Below are 20,899 nucleotides of genomic sequence, written 5' to 3'. Positions count from 1 at the left end.
TGGTGCCCAAGTATGGTTTACCCTGTATTGATCACTGTTGGGAAATTAGACGCAACTAATTTCGCCCTGGATCTAGTGTGACACAATATTTTAAATATCGACCGATATGAAACGATAAAAAAAATGACATCGATATTTTTAACGTGGTTCGGGCAAAGTGCCTACGTCTACGGACCCACACCAATATATTAGAGAATCTCAAAAGGATGAGTACAACAAAAATACCACACTGTATTTTGTATCTGCCTCAAAGGTTATCTCTAAACTCACTTTTATCACTCGTGTATAACTTCAACACTGAAGTTCTCTCTTACAAGATTTTTTTTTTCTCTCTCTCTCTCTAAAAGAAAGAACACTTCTGTTTTTGGTGGTGTTGGTGTGTCTTAAGCTGCTGCGAATCCCTTCAATTTATAGGCAGAGATCAAGAACTATGAGCCGCAATGCTTGAAAATAATTGCAGCAAATATTGAAATTGTTTGTTGGAGCATTAAATGTTGAGCATGCAGGAGTTATGCATAGCACACTATAGCTCATTTGACTAACAATCTCCCACTTGAAGACTGATTTCAATCTGTCTTCACACCCCGATCAACGCAGCAGCCTTTCTGTCTTTGTTATTCTAGCAAACCAATTGAAGCTGAGTACAACTTCAATTTATCAATGGTTACTATCTTTGTAAGCACGTTAGCTGGATTTTGAGCTCCTTGGATATTTTCTAGTATTAACACCTCATCCTCCAAAAGCGATCTGATGAAATGATAACGAAGTCCAATATGTTTCGTTCTAGAATGAAATGTTGAATTCTTTGCCAGATGTATCGCACTCTGACTATCACTATACAAGACATTCTTCTTCTGATCAAAACCCAATTCTGCCAACAACCCTCGTAACCAGATCATTTTTTGCTAGCCTCGGTGATTGCCACGTACTCTGCTTCTGTAGTGGATAAAGTAACAATCTTTTGTATCTGTTAGGTCCGGGGGGGTCTCGAATAGGTGTATGGGGGGGGGGAATACACCTATAGGCTATTTTTAACTATCTACCGACCTCAATCAGAGGGATCTCAGTCAGAGATAGAAAAGAAACTTTGCATGCAAACCAGACACCTGTTTAACCGAAATTAGTTTTGACCAACAGGGTTGACGACTGATACTGAAAGCTCTTCAGTAAAGAGTTATCAGTTAAGTCACTAGAACTTAATTGATCCACGTAAGGGCTTCAGTCGTGTTTGCAAAGATGAAGATGATATCTCTCTTCCTTACTATCAGAGGATAGTGAGTCAGATTGATATCATACGCAGCGGAAATTAAACTTAGTTTCGAATAGCCTCAGTGGAGCAGATAGTTGGATTAGGGTTTCTCTTTGCTGTTAGTCAGTGTTCAGTTTTATCAATTGAAATAGCACAGTTATGAATGTAAAACTGAAAGCTGTAAATAACACAGAGACTTTTACGTGGTTCGGAAAAACTCTTTCCTACATCCACGGCTGGTTGATCAGACCAACAATCCACTCCGCAAGTGCTTGCCTGGTGCACTGCAAACCGTAAACTGAAGATAAACTCTCTTCAGCACCTACACACCTCACGTAGGGTTTCCCCACCTACACACCTCGCGTAGGATTTCAGCACCTACACAACTCGCGTAGGATTTCCCTGCTAAGCACACCTCGTGCTCAGACTTCCCTTTCAGAGTTCAGAGTACCTTCCTGAACTCCGAGTCACTCAAACACTCTTATGGGGGAGAGGTTTAAACGAGTGCCAACTATACTTACAAAGAACAAGTTCTTTGTAGCAAGTTTGACCTTTGGCTTCTGGGTACACAGATATATGCCTAGGGTCTAAGAGAATGTATGTAATCAGCAGTGACTGATTTTGGCTTTGGAATTCTCTTCTTCGATTCAAGCTTTGAGCGGTTAAGCTTTAGGCTGAGTAGCTATTTCGGCAGAGCTTCAGCTTATGTCGTTGAATCGGTGAAGATTGAAGTGATCCTCGAGCGCTATTTGTAGGAGAATTCTTGAATAGATCCGTTGGCCTAAATCGTCCTCAAGATTTCTTCCGTTGGAGAGCAATTCGAATTTGGGCCGAGGCTTCAATCTTCGAGGTTCCTTGTCTGTGTGGAAACGGCTCTCTTTGAAGGACAGGAGATGTGACATCTCTGAAAAGTAGCCACCAGATAGGAATGACCTCTGCAGAGATAAGATATTGAGATATCTCTGCATTTAATGCGGCTGTACTTTGAGCGTACGTGGCTTCCTCTGAATGTTGGAAGATCAGTCCTAGGAGGAATGTTCAACTGATACTTGACTTTAGTATCAGTCTATGGCGCGCATTAAATAATCAGTCTTCAACTGATTCTTCAACTGACACTTCAGTTGGTAACTCCAGTCTTCAGTCTTCAGTCTTCGACACCGCAACTGAACTAGAAACGAACTCTAACACTTGAGTTCAAAACGATTCTAGTCTATTACATTTAAGTCCTATGAATTTTGGTATCATCAAAACAAGGGTTAGGATATTTCACAAGGTTCCCAACAATTTCCCCCTTTTTGATGATGCCAAAACCACACAGCAGTTCTAGACAATAAAAAGACTGAGCTCTCAGTACAAGTTCTAGACAAGGAGTGAAAACAGTTTCCCCTTAACAATAGAACCTAAACAACTTGTACTTAGAGCAAGAACGAAAACAATTCTAAACACAGAACTTAAAGAAGACAGAAAAACCATAAATCAGAGCCTGGACAAAGAGTCATTGTCTTCAGGGTGAGATCAATAAGAAGTTCATTTCATTAAAAAGACTGATAAGCCATCAGTCGAGGTACAGAGCAAGACTTACATTGGAGTAACAAGAAAAACAAGAAAACATCATGGATAAACCATGGACTCCAGCAGTCTGCTTGGCTGCGCCTTGAACTTCTTGATCTTCATCTTCTGTCTTCGTGTCTTCATGTTCCTAAGCTTGTTCCACTCTCACTTGTTTTCCATTGAATTGAGGTCTCTTCCTCTTGGCGTATCTTCCTCATGATCATCGGATGAAGGATGATCATGTTGCTTAACCTACTTAAGTCCATTAGATTGTTCTTCTTTCCCCCTTTTTGGCAACATCAAAAAGAAGGATGAACAAAAGAAGGAAGCACATAACATGCGAAGGTTAAGTTCGCATGAGGAAGATATTGGGGTTATGGGGATGCAGAAGGCGAAGGCTTAGAAGGAGGTTAGGAAGAAGAAAGAAATGACGAGGAATATAAGAAGAGAAGCAGAGGGTTTGAGAGATGAGGGGTTGTCAAAACAGAGGAGATTGTGAGGGTCTCCCTGTTGACATAGCGCCGGTTGACAAAGAGTTCCAGCTCATTGTTGTTGCTCCGCATCGGTTCTCCACAAAGAGCAAGAAGCTTTTCGGTGAAGACGATGAAGTCTGTCCTATTTCAGACAGGTACTTCAAGCCGATGCACCGGGCATGAGGATGGAAGACACTCGCTTCGCTGGATACAAGTGAGGGTAGAGCAAACTTTGACGCCGGAGAGACGTTGAGATCCAGTGGAAGGGTCCGGTGAAGACCAAGACAATGAGTGTCATTCTTCCACTCCATGACTTTGCAGTCATAGATTTCTCCTTTAGTCGGAACAATTTTTCTCTGCAACTTTGGAAAAAATTGAAACTTTTTCTCACAGTGAAGGATGTGGAGAGTTGTTAGTTGATGCAGAAGAATCGTGAAGACAGTATGGTGTATAAATAGACAAGATGTGAACCATGTAGAAGATGAAAAGGTTTTTCGAAAACTGTGCCTAAAATGCAATTGAAGAAAAATTTCGCGTCCGCCGTCACTGCGAGGGACTTTGAAAGGCATCATTACATATGTCATGTCAATGAGCGTTTCAAGAAATTTTATTGCAGAGGCAAAAAGGTTGGAAGGATTTTTGGCAAAAAGATCAGGACAAGTTCAATCAAAACAGATTTTCTCTTTATAAAAATCTTGTCCTTTTCGGATATTCCATTTTCCAACAATTCCAACAATCAGTTAAAGTTTTTGAAAGAAACTGATCAGTTAGAGAAAAGGTTTTGAACTAAGCACCTAAAGCTCTAAACTGAAATAACTGATTTTTGAAAAGGTAAGCATTTAAAATACTTACTGATCAACTGAACATAGTAGTCAGTTGATACCACTTGATCCTGGTTGAATCATCAGGATGACTTCTTCTTCAGATGAACATTTGGACTTCATTGCTTTCCACGTCGGCGATCGTAGAAGCAGCAGTTGGTTGACCACCAGTCAGCATGACTGTTTGAGAAAATCTTCAAACACAACATCACTCTTCAGGGTTGATGAGGCCGATCTTTGCACATAGATCATTGAACCTCTCTTCTGGAAGAGCCTTGGTCAGCAGGTCCGCTCTCTGAATAGCAGTGAGAATCCATTCCACAGAGATATTCTTCTTTTCGACATGATCACGAATGAAGTGATGTCGAATCTCAATATGTTTGACTCTGGTGTGATGAACTGGATTCTGGGAGATTGCAATAGCACTGGAGCTGTCGCAATAGATAGGAACTTCCTTTTCCTCGATCCCATAGTCCTTTAGTTGATGGACTAACCACAGGATTTGTGAGCAGTAGCTTCCGGCAGCAACATATTCAGCTTCAGTTGTAGAGGTGGCGACTGAAGTCTGCTTCTTTGAATACCAAGAGATGAGCTTGTTGCCTAGGAATTGACATGTTTCGGAGGTTGATTTGCGATCAAGCTTGCATCCACCGAAGTCGGAGTCTGAAAATCCGGTGAGCTTGATGTCGTCGTCTGCTGGGTACCACAATCCTAAATTGGGTGTGCCCTTGAGATATCTCAGAATCCGCTTAGCTGCATCCAAATGAGCTTCCTTAGGATCTGATTGATATCTTGCACAAACCCCGACTGCAAATGCGATATCTGGTCTGCTCGCAGTCAAATACAGCAAAGATCCAATGATTTCTCTGTACTTCTTCGAAGAGACAGAGCTTCCTTCTGAACCTGGATCAACTTTCCAGTTTGTGTTCATTGGGATCTTGACTGATTTCATGTGCTGAATACCGAACTTAGCTATCAGCTCCTTGGCATACTTGGACTGGCTGATCAGTATTCCTTCTTTGGTCTGCTTGACTTGCAATCCGAGAAAGAAATTCATTTCTCCCATCATGGACATTTGGAATTTCTTCGTCATGATGTCAGCAAACTTATTGCACATGCGTTCGGATTTGGATCCGAAGATTATGTCATCGACATAAATTTGAACAAGCAAGAGATCTTCTCCTTCTTTGAGAGTGAACAAAGTTCTGTCCACAGATCCCTTTTTGAAGCCTTGTTCAACCAGATACTCCGAGAGAGTATCATACCACGCTCTTGGTGCTTGCTTCAACCCATAGAGCGCTTTCTTCAGCTTGTACACCTTTTCTGGTCCAGCAACCTCAAATCCAGGAGGTTGTTCTACATAGACTTCATCTGTGAGCACTCCATTAAGAAATGCACACTTGACATCCATTTGGTGTACCTTGAAACCTTTGTGAGCTGCGAAGGCTAAGAAGAGTCTGACTGCTTCCAATCTGGCAACTGGGGCGAATGTCTCGTCGTAGTCGATTCCTTCTTCTTGACTGTATCCTTTAGCCACAAGCCTTGCTTTGTTTCTCACAACGTTTCCTTCTTCGTCTTCCTTGTTCTTGAAAATCCATTTCAAGCCAATCACCTTTGCATCGTCTGGTCGATCCACAAGCTCCCAAACTGAATTCCGGTTGAATTCATTGAGTTCCTCTAGCATTGCGATGACCCATTCAGTGGACTTCAGAGCTTCTTCAATATACTTGGGCTCTGTAGTTGATAAGAAATAGCTGAAATTCTTATCTTCGTTGATGCAGTTATGGTTGATGTCGAAGACGAGGTTGCACATTGATCTCCGAGTCTTGACGCCATCTGATGGTTCTCCAATGATGTTCTCCTTAGAGTGGAGCTCAAACCATCTTCGATACTTCTTGATTTCTTCAGGGGATGGTGGAGCTTCTTCGGTTAGAATAGCTCTGGGATGTTGAGCACCTTCTGGAGCAGGGGTGAGTTGAGCTGGGGCGGCTTCTGCGCGTTCAACTTGAACTTCAGCAACTGGAGTTCCCCCTTGACTGATGCCATCTGTATTGGCTCCAGTCTGGACTTCAGGCCGTTGGTTGATCTTCTGATACTGAAGCATCTCAGTATCTTCATCTTTGCCAGGTCCCCACACCAAGACAGTAGAGGGCTCGACAGTGTGGATTTCAGCTTTGGAACCTTCAGCGATCTGAACACCCTTTTCAGCATCTTGTTCCCTGAAACCATCTGTAGACTCATCAAAGATCACATGAGGTGTTTCTTCTACACAAAGAGTTTGAGTATTGAACACTCGATAGGCTTTGCTTGAACGTTCTGTTCCAGAGTATCCAAGGAAGACTCCTGGATCAGCCTTGCTATCGAAGGTGTTCAACCTCTTCTTATCATTGTTGTGTATGAAACACTTAGAACCGAAAGCATGAAAGTAGGCAATCGATGGCTTTCTGTTCTTCCATAACTCGTATGGAGTTCTTCCATGTCTCTGAGTGAGGAAGGAGCGATTCTGCGTGTAGCATGCGTTGTTGACTGCTTCGGCCCAAAACTTCAAGGGGAGTTTTGACTCGGCTAGCATCGTCCTGGCTGCTTCCTTTAGAGACCAGTTTCTTCTTTCTGCAACTCCATTCTGCTGTGGAGTTCTTGCTGCAGAAGTTTGATGACTGATTCCTTGTTCATCACAATACTCACGAATGAATCTGATCTGATGCTGATGATGTTGACTTCCTATACAACGCTCAGTCTTCTCAGCAGCTTTGGCAGTTCCTCCAGTGTCTCCTTCTTTTTGAAGAGAAAGATAACCCAAGTATATCGTGAATAATCATCCACAACTACCAAGATGTACTTCCTACCGTTGTAGCTTCTTGGAGTGATCGGGCCAAACAGATCCATGTGAAGTAGATGCAGAATCCTTCCAGAGGAGTGTCCTGTCTTTGACTTGAATGACGTCCGCATCTGCTTTCCTCTGAGGCATGCTTCACATTCTTGCTTCTTCTGGAATACAATAGAAGGAAGACCTTCTACCAGTTGATGTTTAGCAAGTTTGTTGATCGTCTTGAAGTTGAGATGGTTGAGTCTCTTGTGCCATAGCCAATTGAGCTCCGAGCTGCTCTTGCTGATGAGGCACGTTTCTGGTGGGCTGTCTTCCCAAGAAACGACGTAGAGACTCCCTTGTCTGAATCCTTTCAGAACCACCTTCTTCTGATTGTTTCTAACAGTGAATTCATCCTTTTTGATTTTCACTGTGAAACCACTGTCACAAAATTGACTCACAGACAATAGATTATGTTTAAGACCAGAAACAAAGCTAACATTACTGATACTGGCGTTACCCATGTTGAGCACACCGTAGCCTTTTGTTTCTCCAATCGAGTTATCTCCGAATGCAACTTTGGATCTAGCTTTCTCAACATACTGGATAGATATTCTTTGTAGCCCGTCATATGCTTCGAACAGCCACTGTCCAGATACCACGTTCTGATTGAAGCTTTGGCCTCTTCCTTCTTTTTATGTTTCCTGACATTGACCTGCAAGGAAGAGTTGCTTCAGGCACCCAATCAAGCTTTGGGTCCTTGAATGTTAGTTCGAGTTCCCTTTGGAACCCAAATCTGCTTCAGAATTGGTCTGGCTAATCTTTTGCGCATTTTTGGATGTCTGATCGATGTCGTTGGCGCTTCAGGTGGCACATGAGCATTCTTCTGTTGAGAAATCCTTTTGAAAGCCTCACTCTTGTAGCAGTTCTGTCTGATGAGTGGTTGAGGTCTTCTTTGCTCGGCGAAGTATCTTCCTTGAGATACTTTAGTCTTTGCAGACTTATGGAGATTTGTCTGACGTCCAGTGGCTTGTCGTCGAGGAAGTGGCATGGCTCGACTGGACTCAGCATTGCTTGATCTCCATGGATGTTGTTCCTTCTGAAACTGAACTGAGGATGTCAGTTTCTGACTGATGTGGCCTTTCTTCCCCCTGGATTGATGAGGAAGATTCTTCTTGGCTCCTGATGTTCCTTCCCGGATCTTTGACTGAAATCTGCTTTCCAGCCTTTTCAATAAGATGATCTGGTTGGGAGCCTCCTTAGCTCGTCTGTAGCTTCGTGGAGGTGGAACATTTGATCTGACCATCAGTCTGCGCTTGTGAACTTCATCCATATCATGGTCTCTTGATTCTTCTGAGGTTGTGATTTCAGAAGGATCATTCTTAGAGATGATCATGATATCATTTCCTTTGGCAGCTGCAACCTTTCCTCCGATGCTGTTGACCAGTCCTTTCGATGGAAAGTTGCTCATCATGGGAGACTGCATCATGCAGTTCTTGACTGTTTCTTCCAGCTTGTGATTGAGCCTCTTGATTTCATGAGATGCTCTTTCACCTTCTGAGTTGGAGACTCTGAGCTCTTCTTCCAGTCGGCTGTTCTCCATGATTAGCTGATCAAGACAAGTTTCATCCGGAAAGTAGATGATTGTCTGATGTTTAGCTCGTTCATCATTGATCTCCTTGTCCATTTTCTGATTCTGCTTGAGGAGATCTTCGAACATTTTCCTCAGCTGACAGTGATCAGTCAGGAGCTGATCAAACTCGTCAGTTTCAAAGGATGAGCTATCTCCAGATTCTGAGTGGTCTCCTGAAAGCATCAGGAAGTTATCAGTATATGGAGTTTTTGTGAGAGATTTTACCTCTGAGCCATTCATTCCATTGTCGTAGCTGTTGTCAGCTACACTTTCTGATTTGTTAGCCATCAGGGCTCGGCTCTCATCATCTGAGTTAGAACTGTCGAAGTCGGATGATTCTGATGTGTCGTTGGAAGAGTCAGCATCATCAGCAACCATCGCTTTCTTCTTCGAAGATCTGCGATCTTTCTTCGCTTTCAGTTCCCTGCGCTCAGCTGGAGTCAAATCAGGGCATTCATGTCGAAAGTGCCCTTTCTTTCTACATCCAAAACATTCCAATTCTTTGATGTCGTAAGCGGCTGACTTCCTTTCTCCGCTTCGATCTGTGGAATGTCTGGAGTCCCCTTCTCTTTCTTTTCCCTTGTAGTGCTGCTTGTGGAACCTTTTGTACTTCCGGAACTTAAACTCCATCTTGTTGAATCTGTCAGTCAACAAGGCATATTGACTGAAGAAGTCCTCAGGGTTGAGTTCCGTTGGTTCCTTGATCTGCTTCTTGCCTTCTCTGGTCGAGGCCTTTAGTGCAACTCCTCTTGAGGTTGATGGACCATCTTCGTCTGATCCTCCAGCCTTCTTGTTACCAAGATTTCTCAGAAGGTCGAACTCATTTGCCATGAGATCGGAGAAAAGCTTGTTTGTCGGGAGCTGACTGAATCCCGGCTTATGCTGATGAGCGACTGAGTAGATCTGCCATTCTCCACGTGGCATTGCTCGAAGAATCTTCAGGTTGATTTCTCGTTGAGTGTATTTGTGTCACGACCGCACTTGCTAAGGATAGCAAATTCGGGAAAACCGCGACTAAGGGAGGGAATTTAGGAGCGGGATTTAGAAAGGGCATATTCGTTTTCTTGATGACTCGACTTGTATAAAGAAATCAATCGAAATATCTAGATATCAACGAAGGCCACAAGGGGACCGTACATAATATTATCCCAAACGGGGTACTCAATGGTTTTAGTACATTATTAAATAATACATATTGTTTGACAAATGACATAATATCTTAACATAATCAGTGTTCGCAGCGGAATAACAATAACTTGAGTATATGTATGAAGACATATACTCCACTCTGAGGTTCTCGTCCTAAATTGACAAAAGCTCCGCTTGCACACTACATCCTCGATCACAGCTCAACCTGCACATTTAAAAATACATGCAGGGCTAAGTACAAAAGTACTTAGTGGACACTTGCCGAAATTTACATACATGCATAATATTTTATTGTCAAGCCTTTCAACAGTAGTAATATACGAGGGTTTTCCTTTTAAAGACTCGTATTTACCAAACATAATATCATTTCTTTCATCAATAACCCGCGCAGGTATTTTATATCATTAATCACCATATCAGTAACTCGTGCCGAGAGGGAGGCCTCCCTCTACGGACACTATGATCGGCCAACCCGCTAGATGACTCACGATCACAAGGGTGTACACTAATTCCGAAGGGATTTGCGGTCCCATCCAGAATCCGAATTCGATTAACATCAGATAGGTAATTAATAATAAAACATAAAGCATTTAGGCATTGACAATATTTAAATTCATAAGCATAAAGTCTTAACAATTCTAATATATAATTTTTAGTTTATACGTAGAAAGCCCACCTGAATAGCAGACTCACGGTTTAGCTCTAACTCTGGTGCTTGACCTTTAATCCGAGAAAATAAAATAAGATTCTAATTCTCGAAAAATCTCAATAAATGAGGATGCGTGAAATGATTATGCATGACTCATATTCCTTTAATTAAATTATGAGATGCTAATCCTATTTAAGGAATTAAAGCTCGTCTTATGAGGTCGGATTATTAATCTTTAATAATCTACTCATCTTAAAATAATCTAATTCACTTACTAATTAATAATTAGTAAGTCTTAAAATCTTCTCTAATTAAACTTAATAGAATAATTATGAAGGCCCAATTAAAATAAAATAATCAAGGCCCAAAAAGGAATTTAATTCGAGCCCAAAAGAACAAATTCGAAGCCCAATGCATAAATAACATTAGGCCCAACATCAATTAAATTTTAAAGCCCAACAAATGAGGCCCAAGATAATAAAATCATGAAGCCCAATAAGTGAGCCCATCATCCCCTTAAAATAATTAGTAAATTTTAATATTAATCTCTAATTAACTTAATTAGGATCAATAGTGAAGGCCTAAAATAATGATTCTAATTGGGCTTAACTAAATGAATCTCATTGGACTTAATCAACTAAATAGTAAGAGCCCAACTAATAAAAATTCGAAACCCATTATTAACAAACAATAGAAGCCCAATCAAAATAAATAATAGAAGCCTATTTATATAAATTTGAAGCCTATTAAATAAATAATGGAAGCCCAAAGGAAAGCCTAAACAACAAAAATAAGCTTCAGCCAAGGATTGGCCCAACAAATTTCCAACATCTCGGTCCCTCTCCCTCAATCTCGGTTCTCCTTTCTCTCTCAATAATCGAAAGTCTCCCCTCCTTTTTTTTTTATAAAGTAGAACACACTTTCTCTCTTAATCATCAAAGCTCTCTCTCTTTTTTTTTAAAGCACTCGGTTCTCTCTCTATCTTTATTAAAGAAAGGAACACTCTCTCTCTCTCTTAATTATAAAAAAAAAACACATGCTCACACACATTCAATTATCTCTTTCTCTCTTTTAATCTCAAGAAACACACGCTCAAGACCTCTCTCTCTCTCGCTCGATTTTTTTCTCCCCCCTTCCATCTCTGACTCCGGCGAAGTCTAACATCGCCGCCGCCGCTTGAGTCGACGGGAGCCGCTGGAGTCCGCCGCCGACTGCAACTGGATTCCGACGAGTTCGCTGCCGCCTGCTGCTGTTTTCTGGTCTGGGTCGCGACCAGCGGCGCTAGGCCTTCGGCCGCGCCATCCCGCTCAGCCGCCTGGAACTGCTGCTGCTCGCCCGGAGTCGCGGCTGCTGCTTCTCCTGTTGTAGAGCTCCGCCGACTGCTGCTGTTCGTGGAGCACCAAGGCGAGCTTCTCGCCTGAAACCGCCGACTGCTGCTGTTCACGGAGTCGCGCCGACTGCTGCTGTTCATGGAGTCGCGCCGACCGCTGCTGTTCATGGAGTCGGGCCGACTGCTGTCACAAATCTGCCGTCGTCGCAGCGAGACCGGCGAGCAGCACCATCATCTTCGCGTCCCTCCAGCCGTCGCCGAGGAGTCCGCCACCGTCTGGAGTTGCCGCCACCGTCGCCAGCTGGAGCCTCGGCAGCCGCTGCTGTCGTTCTCGGGCTCCGATGAGGCCGTAGGAAGTTGCCGTTGTTGCGGCTCGACTGCGCAGGGCCGCGTTCGATGCCTTTCTAAAAGCTAAGTTATATATGCCTTGATTCTTAATCAGCGATATGGTATAAATGTCTATAGACCTTTTTGCGTAAGAAAAACAGAACTTAATACTTTATGTGTATGCGTATGCTATGTCTGTATTTGTTTTCTGAGTTCTGGTGTTCTTTTGTCTATTCGCTGGTGAAGTTTAAAGATGCTACAGAGTGCCATGTAACTAATTAATCATGCTCATTATCTACTGCATTTCTAATATATAAAACATGCTTTACTGGGATATGATATATGTATATGAAGAGAGTGAACTGAGATAGCATGAAATACCTTGAATGGTGCTTGGTTGGATTGCTGAATATTGAATTAAACTGAAACTTGTGAATACTTTGGCAGAGATGGATGAAGAGCAGTACAAGTGTGGAATGGGAATGAAATGAGTAAATTATATGCTTGAAATCTGAAACCCAATTGAAGGTGTTCGGGTGTGAAAATTTTGCAAATATGCTGCTGGAGCTGGAGTCAAAAAGATGTACAGTATAGGCGTGGAGAGTTGGAGTCAAAAGATGTACAATAGATGTACAGTATAGGCGTGGAGAGTTGGAGGAGCGTGCCTTAGCAGCCCATTTTTTTCTTTCCTTTATCTTATTCTTCTTAGACATATATATTAATAATTGAGAGTAATTGGTTTGATCTGTGCCTTGTGTATATATTTTTTTTTGTATCCAGACTCTTCTCGGTCTCATTCAAAAGTACTTTATGAAACTACTCGATATCTGCTTCCTTGCTTAACTAGAATAATTCTAAATTAAATCCGTAGATTTAATTCTTCATAAGCCGGAATAAATTCACGACCCAAGAAATAAAAATAGAAAAATAATTCTATTGTGATTAATAAATAACATGACCTAGCTAAATCAGTTTTGAATCTGAAATGAATAATTGTTGGCTTACTCAATAATTCTCATCGCGGTTTTACTCACGCGAAGCTAACTGGCTTAGTAATAAAATAATAACCCTGCTTCAATTAGAATATAATCCAGTGTCATAAGCTGAATTTAAATAATAAATAATTACTGGGCTTGATTTACTGAAAGATGAAATAATAATTATCGTATTACTGGATTTAAATATAATAAAAGAGCGGGCTACTACAATTTGTCTTTGGAAATGGATTGAACTTCATTCAATATAAGATTGAATCTTTGTTCCATTTCCTCGACAGATTCATTCTTGAGCATGAGGAAGGAGTCGAATTTCTGGCAAGCTATGGATAGCTTATTCTCCTTGATTTCCTCAGAACCTACGCACATTCTTTCCAGAATGTCCCACATCTCCTTTGTTGTTCTGCACTTGATGATCTTCATGACATGCTTGTCGGGAACGGTGCCGGAGATGATGCTTTTGGCGAGGTTGTCTAACTCATTTTGCTTCTTTTCTTCTGTGGTGAAGTCTGCCTTTGACTTGGGCTGGTCCTCATCGTAAGGTTCCTGACGGATGTCATTAGGAACCCTTTTTACAGTTTCGGTGATGATGATCGGATCGCTGGTGATGACTTCCCACATTCTGCAATGTTGGGCGGTGAGGAAGCTTTCAAGCCGAAACTTCCATATGTCATATTTTTCAATACTAAACATAGGTAGAGAAGATAATCTGCTGTGGTTAGTCTCCATCAAAATAGAGAGAACAGACAACAGCAGATAGAGCAAATAGCAAGCACAAAAATAAGAAAGAGTAAAACTTCTTCGAGACCTTTAAGAAGAAGGATCTAGTTCAAGTAGGAACTAGTCAGAGACAGATAGTTCTTGCGAACAACCTGCTCTGATACCAATTGTTAGGTCTGGGGGGGTCTCGAATAGGTGTATGGGGGGGAGAATACACCTATAGGCTATTTTTAACTATCTACCGACCTCAATCAGAGGGATCTCAGTCAGAGATAGAAAAGAAACTTTGCATGCAAACCAGACACCTGTTTAACCGAAATTAGTTTTGACCAACAGGGTTGACGACTGATACTGAAAGCTCTTCAGTAAAGAGTTATCAGTTAAGTCACTAGAACTTAACTGATCCACGTAAGGGCTTCAGTCGTGTTTGCAAAGATGAAGATGATATCTCTCTTCCTTACTATCAGAGGATAGTGAGTCAGATTGATATCATACGCAGCGGAAATTAAACTTAGTTTCGAATAGCCTCAGTGGAGCAGATAGTTGGATTAGGGTTTCTCTTTGCTGTTAGTCAGTGTTCAGTTTTATCAATTGAAATAGCACAGTTATGAATGTAAAACTGAAAGCTGTAAATAACATAGAGACTTTTACGTGGTTCGGAAAAACTCTTTCCTACATCCACGGCTGGTTGATCAGACCAACAATCCACTCCGCAAGTGCTTGCCTGGTGCACTGCAAACCGTAAACTGAAGATAAACTCTCTTCAGCACCTACACACCTCACGTAGGGTTTCCCCACCTACACACCTCGCGTAGGATTTCAGCACCTACACAACTCACGTAGGATTTCCCTGCTAAGCACATCTCGTGCTCAGACTTCCCTTTCAGAGTTCAGAGTACCTTCCTGAACTCCGAGTCACTCAAACACTCTTATGGGGGAGAGGTTTAAACGAGTGCCAACTATACTTACAAAGAATAAGTTCTTTGAAGCAAGTTTGACCTTTGGCTTCTGGGTACACAGATATATGCCTAGGGTCTAAGAGAATGTATGTAATCAGCAGTGACTGATTTTGGCTTTGGAATTCTCTTCTTCGATTCAAGCTTTGAACGGTTAAGCTTTAGGCTGAGTAGCTATTTCGGCAGAGCTTTAGCTTATGTCGTTGAATCGGTGAAGATTGAAGTGATCCTCGAGCGCTATTTGTAGGAGAATTCTTGAATAGATTCGTTGGCCTAAATCGTCCTCAAGATTTCTTCCGTTGGAGAGCAATTCGAATTTGGGCTGAGGCTTCAATCTTCGAGGTTCCTTGTCTGTGTGGAAACGGCTCTCTTTGAAGGACAGGAGATGTGACATCTCTGAAAAGTAGCCACCAGATAGGAATGACCTCTGCAGAGATAAGATATTGAGATATCTCTGCATTTAATGCGGCTGTACTTTGAGCGTACGTGGCTTCCTCTGAACGTTGGAAGATCAGTCCTAGGAGGAATGTTCAACTGATACTTGACTTTAGTATCAGTCTATGGCGCACATTAAATAATCAGTCTTCAACTGATTCTTCAACTGACACTTCAGTTGGTAACTCCAGTCTTCAGTCTTCAGTCTTCATTCTTCAGTCTGCAGTCTTCAGTCTTCGACACCGCAACTAAACTAGAAACGAACTCTAACACTTGAGTTCAAAACGATTCTAGTCTATTACATTTAAGTCCTATGAATTTTGGTATCATCAAAACAAGGGTTAGGATATTCCACAAGGTTCCCAACAGTATCTGCGAAATCCAACTAACAGCAGTCGTGCCAACTGTAAAGATATAACCGGTAGTTATTCTCCTGCAATCTACCTTACCGGCAAAATCTGCATCTACAAAACCTTGTAGTGCTACATCACCTCGTCGAAAGCATAAACATCTATCAGTAGATCCACGTAGATATCTCAATATCCACTTTACTGCTTCCCAATGCTGCTTTCCTGGATTTGCCATAAATTTGCTCACAACTCCCACTGCATGAGCGATATCTGGTCTAGTACAGACCATGGCATACATCAGACTTCCAATGGCTGAGGCGTAAGGAATTTTAGCCATGAAGTCTCTTTCCTCCTTAATCTATCAAACTTCTTGTACCATTGCTTCGGGGTTTGCTTCAAGCCATACAGGCTCCTTTTCAGCTTGCACACCAGCTTCTCATTTCCTTTGACAAAGAATCCATCTGGTTGTTGCATGTATATTTCCTCCTCTAAGTCACCATTGAGGAAAGCAGTTTTCAAGTCTAACTGCTCTAGATGCAAGTCCTCCGTTGCAACAATACTCAGGACCGATCGAATTGTTGTCAGTTTTACAACTGGAGCAAAGATATCTGTGTAGTCAATTCATTCTTTCTGTTGGAAACCTTTGACCTTATATCTCTTTGAACCATCATGTTCTTCTTTGATTCTGTACACCCATTTGTTGTGCAGAGCTTTCTTTCCTTTGGGCAACTCAACTAGTTCCCACGTCATATTAGAGATAAGAGATTTTATCTCTTCTTTCATTGCAAGCTCCCACTTGACATGCTTCATCGTAGAATTCAGGTTCACCGGCATCGGTCAGTAGCATGTAATTCACGTACTTTCTGTTTGGAACATGAAGTCGAGATGACCTCCTAGGTATAGGAGCTGGAGCTAGAACTGGAGACTGTGGTGAATCAGCCTCGAAGTTGGGCTCCTCCGTCTGCAAACTTTCATCTGTTCGCTTCGATGTACTGCACTCTGCAATATCATCTGGATCAACATATGTTGGATCCTCAGTTGTTGTGTCGGTGGGCTGCACTGCATTCATGTCCTTGTACATCACATTTTCATTGAATATGACATCCCTGCTTCGGATGACCTTCCTATTTTTGTCATCCCAGAAACGGTACCCGAACTCATCTCTACCATATCCAATGAAAATACATTTTAGTGATTTGGAGTCAAGCTTACTCCTGACATTATCACTAATGTGTACATACGCGACACAACCAAATACTTTCAAGTGAGAAAATTTAATTTCTTTTCCGCTCAAAACTTCCTCCGGTATTCTGTACCCCAATGGTACAGATGGCCCATGGTTAATGAGATATGCCGCTGTGTTGACAGCTTCTGCCTAAAATTGTGTTGGCAGTCTTGCATGTATCCTCATGTTCCTAGCTCTTTCTGTCAACGTTCGGTTCATGCATTCTGCAACTCCATTTTGTTGCGGTGTCCCTGGCAACGTCCTCTCAAACTTGATGCCGTCCTAGTAACAAAATTTCTTAAACGCCATATCTTCGTATTCTCCACCATTATCGGATCTCAGCTTCTTTATCCATAAACCAGTTTCATTCTCCACCATGGCCTTCCACTTCTTGAACACTTCAAACACCTCTGACTTGTGTTTCAAGGAGTAAACCCACACCTTTCTAGAGTGGTCATCGATGAAAGTCACAAAGTAAGACTTTCTGCCAATGAATGAAACTCTTGCTGGACCCCAAACATCTGTGTGGACTAACTCAAGCTTTACTTGCTTATACCACTTGTGTTGAAACTCACCCTCTTCTGCTTCCCAAAAATATAGCTTTCGCAAAAGTCTATATCAATAGACTGAAGCTCTGGTAGTTTCCCTTTTGAATGCATATACTTGAGCCCTTTCTGGCTCATGTGGCCAAGTCTTTGGTGCCGCAAATTTGCATTCTTCTTGCTATTAGCAACTGCAATTGTCACACACGCATTCATCATTGTGTATAGGCTGCCAGTATCCTTGCCATGTGCAATAATCATTGCGCCCCTAGTGATTTTCCAAGAATCACCTGACAAGTGTGTATCACATCCTTCTCTCGACAATTGCTTGACGGAGATCAAGTTCTTCCTCAACTCTGGAATATGTCTCACGTCTTTCAATCTCCATATAGATCCATTGAGTTTGATCAGTACTTCTCCTATGCCCACCACGCTACACGAATGATCGTCTCCGAGATATACTTCTCCAAAATTTCCCGACATATAATTTATGAAGGAATTTCGATTCGAGGTGGCATGGAAAGATGCTCCAGAGTCTATGACCTAATACTCGGCCCTTTTTCTCCATAGATCATATCAAGGCATCGCCTTCTTCTTCAGCCACAACATTGGCTTCGATCTTTTTCCCGTTTATCTTTGAAGGTACTTTACACTGCATTCTGTAGTGTCCGACCTGACCACAATTCCAACATTCAACAGACTTTGATGTGTTGGAATTCTTGTGGATCCTGGAGCTCTGTTTGCCATTCCTTGACTTGCTCTGTCCACGCCCTTGACTTCTGCTTGGGTTTCTGCCTCTGCTTTCTGCATTTAAAGCGGCAGCTGAAATGGAGGCTGCATCTGACTGCCTCCGCATCTCTTTGGTTAAGATCATGCTCACGACATCATCGAACTTCATTTTTGAACTTACCAGCGGAGTTGCTAATGGCTGTAACTGTGCCATTCCAGCTCTCAGGTAACTGCCCAAGAATTAACAAAGCTCGAACCTCATCATCAAATTTGATGTCCACTGTGGTAAGTTGGTTCGTCACTTCGTTGAACTCGTTCAAATGTTCTTCGAATCTCCCGCTTTCAGTCATTTTCATATTGAACAATTTCTTGATCAAATGAACTTTATTTGCTACAGACGGCTGCTCATACATGCTGGATAGAGCTTTCATGAGAGACGTTGTTATCTTCTCATGTTTTATGTTGAAGGAAACTGACTTTGACAAGGTCTGTCTGATTGCACCGAGTGCCTTTCGATCAAGCACCTCCCACTCATCTTTCTTCATGTCTTCTGGCTTTTCTTTCAAGGGCTTATACAGGTCCTTCTGGTAAAAGTAATCCTCCATTTGCATTTTCCAAAATCTAAAATTCACACCGTTGAATTTGTCAATTTTGGAAATTTTATCGTCGGTCGACATTGCTCCTACTCGATCAGAAAATACGATAATTTTCTTAAAAAATTCGTTTCTGATGTGGAGGTTCAGTTTACACTACAACCACATGAGCATACTAAGAATTTTAAAAGAAAAATTACCGACTGTTTGCGCACGAAACACTGTTCGCAAATTCACTATTCATGTGAATAGTACCAGCGCAAGAAAAAATATTTTCGCCACCAACGTGGCTCTGATACCAGTTGTTGGGAAATTAGACGCAACTAATTCCACCCTGGATCTAGTGTGACGCAATATTTTAAATATCGACCGATATGAAACGACAAAAAAAATGACACCGATATTTATAACGTGGTTCGGCCAAACTGCCTACGTCCACAGACCCACACCAATATATTGGAGAATCTCAAAAGGAGGAGTACAACAAAAATACCACACTGTATTATGTATCTTCCTACGTAGAGGCTATCTCTCAACTCACTTTTATCACTCGTGTATAACTTCAACACTAAAGTTCTCTCTCACAAGATTTTTTTTCTCTCTCTCTCTAACAGAAAGAACACTTCTGTTTTGGTGGTGTTGGTGTGTCTTAAGCTACTGCGAATCCCTTCAATTTATAGGCAGAGATCAAGAACTGTGAGCCGCAATGCTTGAAAACAATTGCAGTAAATGTTGAAATTGTTTGTTGGAGCATTAAATGTTGAGCATGCAGGAGCTATGCATAGCCCACTATAGCTCATTTGACTAACAATCATCAAGTTAGTTTTGAAGGTTAAGCTTGTTTCTATTTCCAGGACTTCACATTTGGTAGCCAGGTACAAACACAAGATTATTTTTTTATACATGTTTGGTAGTGCCTACAAAATACATGTATATGCAACCACATTACAATTATACCATCACAATTTTATTAATATGCCCCTGCTGACCCTAAATTTAGGCGCTATAACTTAAGCAAAAAATCAGCTACTGCGCTCTGTGTTTGGAATCCTAAAATCACGATTCGGCGTCATGAGTTCGGCCCAACAAGGTGAGATTCTCCATCTGTATTCACATTTCATTGCTCTTAACCTGGGCGTGACCTCGATGTTGTTGAATACTTCCCCCGTCCCGCTATTTATGGCTCGTTACTTTTCGGCGCGGAGATTAAGAATAAGACAATTAAGTGAAAATGAGTGTGGTTCAACATGTGTTTAGTAATGAGTTAATAATTCAAACTAATTAAACAAATTAGATACACACTCATTCAACAAAACCAATCGAATTAATCTTGGCTAAAAAAAAAAGCAATCGAACCAATCTTGGCTAAATTTCAGGAACAGCATAGCAGTTGTTCGATGAGAAGCCTGCCAACAAACAAGACTATAATGAACTTCAATTCTCACTGAGATCATCAACATGCTGTAATTTAGGTAAGAAATGGAATTGGCTAACAAGCTGGATATTAGAAATTAATATTGTAATTTTAAATATCATATTAAACCTTGAACTATACCACTTTATCAAAAATAGCTTGAAACTTTTGAAATGCTCTCTAAACCCTCAAAGTATCATGATTTTATCAAATATATCCCTCATCTCTTTTTCGGCCACCAGAAATGCGACGTGGCTCGCTACTATTTATTTAGGTCAAAAATTTTGATTTATTCAAATGGAATTTGTTTATGGCATGTCATAAACGGTGTGAACACGAGGACAGCCATAATCTTCTTCTTGTTTTTTTTTGTTCTTTTGGTGTGTGTGGGATAATGGTGGTCACGCAAACAGTCATTCGATGGCTATGCTAATAAAAATAGTAATGCATATAAATTTCTTAGTGTGCACGAATCTAGTATACAAGATGTACACAAGAATACAATAATGAGTCAACAAATGCATCGTTCTTTGAAGATACATTTCCTTGAAAACATAAAGAAGAATCATAATTTTCTACATGAGCTAGCGTTCAAAACTGATCAACAAGAGAGACATATATGAGGAAGAGGTAGAAGTATGAGAGGAGCCTATGTATATAGGGGCGTGCTCCAGTGAGACCCCCTATTTTTCGTGAGACACTTCTTAAATATGGTAATCGAGAGAAGCTAGGTTGAGAAAGAACAACATGATAGAAAATGTAGAGAGAATTGATAATGTCTCTGATATATTCTTTAGATTACAATGCACCCTTTTATAGTGTAAAGGTGAATCAAATGTCAAACTACAATCTCTTAAAATCAAATACAATCTCTTAAAATCAAAAGCTAAAGATTTTATCGTTGAATTATTATTCATGATCTTTGAATAATAATCTTTGACTTATGCAAATG

Source organism: Salvia miltiorrhiza, chromosome 4 (assembly GCF_028751815.1).
Source record: "Salvia miltiorrhiza cultivar Shanhuang (shh) chromosome 4, IMPLAD_Smil_shh, whole genome shotgun sequence".
Taxonomy (NCBI): Eukaryota; Viridiplantae; Streptophyta; class Magnoliopsida; order Lamiales; family Lamiaceae; genus Salvia; species Salvia miltiorrhiza.
This window is presented reverse-complemented; position numbering follows the sequence as displayed.